The sequence below is a fragment of the Taeniopygia guttata genome, chromosome 4A, assembly GCF_048771995.1.
Source record: "Taeniopygia guttata chromosome 4A, bTaeGut7.mat, whole genome shotgun sequence".
Lineage (NCBI taxonomy): Eukaryota > Metazoa > Chordata > Aves > Passeriformes > Estrildidae > Taeniopygia > Taeniopygia guttata.
In genome coordinates this window covers 17,074,402-17,078,917 of record NC_133029.1, presented here as the reverse complement: position 1 = coordinate 17,078,917, position 4,516 = coordinate 17,074,402, and positions in this window count along the sequence as shown.

Here is a 4,516-nt window from a genome sequence, read left to right as displayed (position 1 = left end):
ATTTTTTGCCACACTCATAAAAATGTACAGACAGCACTGAGAAAGTGGTGGTGCCAAAGTCAGTTCTCTGCTGACAGAATGGGGCTGGAGAGCATCAAGAGAAGGGCAGCAGAGCTGGGGAAGGGTCTGGAGAGTCAATCCAATGAGGAGCAGCTGAGGGAGCTGGAAAGGGGCTCAGTCTGGAGAAAAGGAGGCTCAGGTGGGACCTTCTGGCTCTGCACAGCTCCTGACAGGAGGGGACAGCCGGGGAGTGCTCAGGCTCTGCTCCCAGGGAACAGGACCAGAGGAAACAGCCTCCAGTTGTGCCATGGGAGGGTCAGGATGAACATCAGGGAGAATTTCTCATGGAAAAGGTAGTTAAACATTGCAATGGGCTGTCCAGGGGAGTGTAGAGTCACCATCCCTGGAGGTGTTCAAGGAAGGACTGGATGTGGCACTCTGGTCTCATTGATAAGGTGGTGATCGGTCAAAGATCAGATCTGGTGGTGTCAGAGGTCTTTTCCAATCTAAATGATTCTCTGATTCAAATGAGCATGCACTGACAAGAAATGAACACAAAGGTACCTAGAGAGCCAGACTAATGCACTGCTCACTCATGGGTGAAAACATCCAGCCTGAGGCAGAAGGGTGGGAATCTCTGGCTGCAAGACTTGTCACAAAGTTCAGGAAAGCCTGGATAGGCCTCCAAGCCATGTTAAAGGTGTCGGTCCCAACAGCAATAAACCCTGAGATACACAAATGGGAACAAACTGACAGGTGACATGAAATCTCCTGTGAGGTGGTCACCAGTTAGGATGAGACCAGGAAACATCCCTTTAGTTTGTCAGTGTGTGCCACTGTAGTTTATCTCGTATTGCTGGAAATCTACAATCAAGGCTCAAATTAAATTGAATGTAATGGTCTCAATGTTGACTGCAGAGTAAACCTGGGGGGCACCCAGGGGTCCCTCCTGTGACATACCAAATCAGACCCAACCTTGTAACCCAGAGCCCCTGGACAGCGCTCACAGTGTCCCCTGTGGGCAGGGACACCTGGAAGCATCAGTGTGAATCCAGCCTTCACCAAGGCCTGCGAGTCAAATCCTCCAGTGGTCCTGAATCCAGCCTCCCCTGGGATCTCCTGCTGGAAGCACAGCTGGCAGAGCCACTCCTAAGCCAAGCCAGGAGCACGAGTGAGAGCAGGTGAACAAACCTTAGAGGAACTCCAGTGAGGAGATAAGGAAGGGGTTCTCTGGATCCACAGGAGCTGTAACTATTTAACTGTTGAGAAATGAATCCCTTTCCTTTTTCCTGTACTGCTTCATGCTGTGCTGCTTTCTCCAAAGGCAAAGGTTAAGTTCCTCGATGCTGACTCAGAAAGGAAAGCTGCTCCCAGCTGCAGCCCACAACCCAGCCCTTGCAGCACCTCCTGCTTTCCCTGGGAAATGGATTCCTTCTAAGACAAGGCTTTAATTTCAAAAGCTCGCCTGTCACCTCCTAGGGGTAAAAAAGTGTAAAGCAGGAATGTCACAGTGTGTGGTGGCACAAACACAGTATTTAGGATGGCTGTGTGCAACAGCTGAGGGAAAAGGGACAGCAGGACACTGGTGAATCCCCAGGCAGACAGGACATTCAGCAAGAAAAGACCAAGCAAGCCATAAATAAAAATGACCAAGAGTACTCTACTGAGTAGGACCAATTCCACTATATCCCATAGGTTAGGAGAGTGTTGGATAAGAGGCCTGGAGCAATCTTGGTGCACTTACAAAGATCATTGTGCTGGCAGAAGTGCAGCTCACTCAGTGTTGTCTGGTTTTATCTTTGTTTGCTTTTTCCCATTTTTTTTTGTATGAAGAACATGAGATAGAGGAATAGGGAGGATGTCACGAGAACTTGAGGTGGCAGAACTCAATTACAGATTGGAAATGGCCCAGAAGTGAGAATTTGTTTTTTTATAAAAGGAGTAACAAAGAACGGGGAAGAAATAGAGACACACATTCAAAGCCCACTTCCATGCTTGAGTCACCTCTCTGTCCTTCCCTCCTGTTGTGAAATACTTAGAATATACTGCAAATATTTAAAGGGAAAAAGCCCATGCAAACAGTTCAACCCCTGCACTTTTAAATTAACCAGTGCAGCAAAGCCAGGAGGGCAAAGGGCTGGTAATGACAAACCCAAGGAGCTGGGGTTAGACCTGTGACCGTCCTAGGAAGTCATTTCTAGGAAAATGAGCAGCAGCTGTACTTTAGACTTGCACATCCCTCTCCTGCGTGATCCTGCTTCATTTATCCAACAGGACTGTGCAAGTTTAGGCAGACCAAAGGCTTTGGTGCACGGGGGTGTGTTTGTCAGACCAATAATCTGCATTTCCATCTGAGTTCCGTGACCCAGGCTGCAGAAAGTTCCTGCTTTTAGAACCACCCACTGCAGTTTAAACCTCCCTTAAAAACGGGCTGCAGCACAAGGTCTGAGTGCTCTGTTCTCCTTGCAGTGGGAGATGGTCAATATTCAAGCACAGGGATCACACAGGAAAGAGCACCCAGTCTGGAAGTGTGGGAAAAGCTGCCTGAAAAACAGGCACAGCGCTCAGAGAATAAAGGCAGACATCTCCTGGCTGCTCCCTCACCTGGCCAATGCCTGCAAACATCATTCCCAACACCTGCAGGGACAAAGGGCTTCAGACTGTCCATGCATTAAATTGAATGAGGGGTTAGTTAAAAAATGCTGAAGAATCCTCTGTGTCTCTTTTTCCAGCACCTGAGTTTGTGTGTGTGTGTGTATAGCTCTCCAACTCTCCTTAAAGAAATTATTTTAGAGATGTGTTTAATGGGAATCAGACAACCCAGTCTTACCTGGTCAGCAGATTTCCTTCATGACCAAGCAGCCGTGGTTCAGATTCACAGCTACTACTTCATTGTCCAACCAACTGGAAAGGAAAAAACCCTCACATTGCCTAGCACAGCTCTGCTATCAAGGCAGATACTGAATTTGGAATCAGAGTCTGACCTTAAGGGCTTGTCGTACTGCTCTGCAGAGATGTGGTCTAAAAATGTTACTTAAAAAGGAAAAAAAAAAAAAAAAGAAAGAGCATCTTAAAAGATGATTTAGCCACCCTGAACTGAAAGCATCTAGGGAGTGGTTCAAAAATCCATGAAGGAACTGCATGCTGGTAAAATGGAAAATGGATTCCATCAAGCCTGAAAAGGTGATGTTTGAGGCAGCAGCTGCAGAGGCTCCAATGTTAACTCTGGCTGTGGCAGGCTGCAGGAACACAGCATTGCTCTGTCTCTCTAGTGCCAAAAACAGTCTGTTTAAATTAACATGAATCCTACCATTATCTACAGTAACATTTTCTATCAGAGCCCTTAAAAGTTGTATTTGTTCCACTGATTTTTACAATGTAGAATGAATCTCAATTTGATGACATAATTTACCCGTTTTTCCCTAACAAAACAGTGTTATGGAATATGAGAACTCTGCTCACCCCTCATATGTGCTCTCTGCCACCAAAGGAGGTGAGACTGCTCTACTAAGCTGAGCTCAAGAAAAACTGAAATCAAGGGCTTGTAACAGAATTTACTCTGGGACAGCTCATGGTTTCACTTAGGAAACATCACTGACTTGTCAGGTTTCAGGAAAGGAAAGACATTTTAAATCAGGAGTCTTAACAATTTTTAGTTCTATATTAAAGTTGGTTTCTTGAGTCATAATGAAGGGTATTGGCCAGACAAATGCAGAGATTTTTATATCACAGCTTAGTCCATAGGATTTTGGGCCTCCTGGCCACTTAATGAGGTTTTTTATTTTTATTTATTTTTAATTCAGTCAGAGCTAAAACAAAACAGTTCAATTTGAAACAAGAAGGTTCACAAACTGCCTTAACCCAAAATAACTCAAGGCCTAAATTAAACAGTTCCAAATATTTTGATTACTGTCTTTGTGCAACAAACCTGCATTTTCCAAACCACAAGTGCTAAAACTGTGGGTTTCCACACCTGATGGGGCATACTAGACCTGAGACAGTCTAAGAGGGTGAAATTACAGGGCTGTACCTTAAGGAAAAACAAAATTCTTCATCTTGGAAATACTTGGATACAACTTGAACCTGACTTGCTAAGTAAAACCAGTGACAGAACGAAGGTTAATTGGCACAAACCAAAACAGGAGAAATTTAATCCTAACACAAGAAAACCCCTTTTGTACTGTAAGGGTGAGTGACCCCTGGAAACATCTGCCCAAAGGATGTGGAGATGTTACAAACCTCAGCCCTGGGCTCTGCTGGGACAGGTTCTGACTGTGTGAGCTCCAGCAGCCTCCGCTCCTTCCCCATTTGCTAACACAGGAATGCTCCCACACGAGATTATTCCACAATTCCCAACTTCCACCAGCCCCACTTGCCCCCTGCTCTACAGGCTCAGTGCTTGCTCAAGGGTGTGTTTAAGCAAAGCTGGAACTACACCTAAACCCCAATCCTTGGCCTTTTGCTGAGACAGCTACAAATATTTAAAGGAGATGGAAGAACATGCTTTAAAACAGCC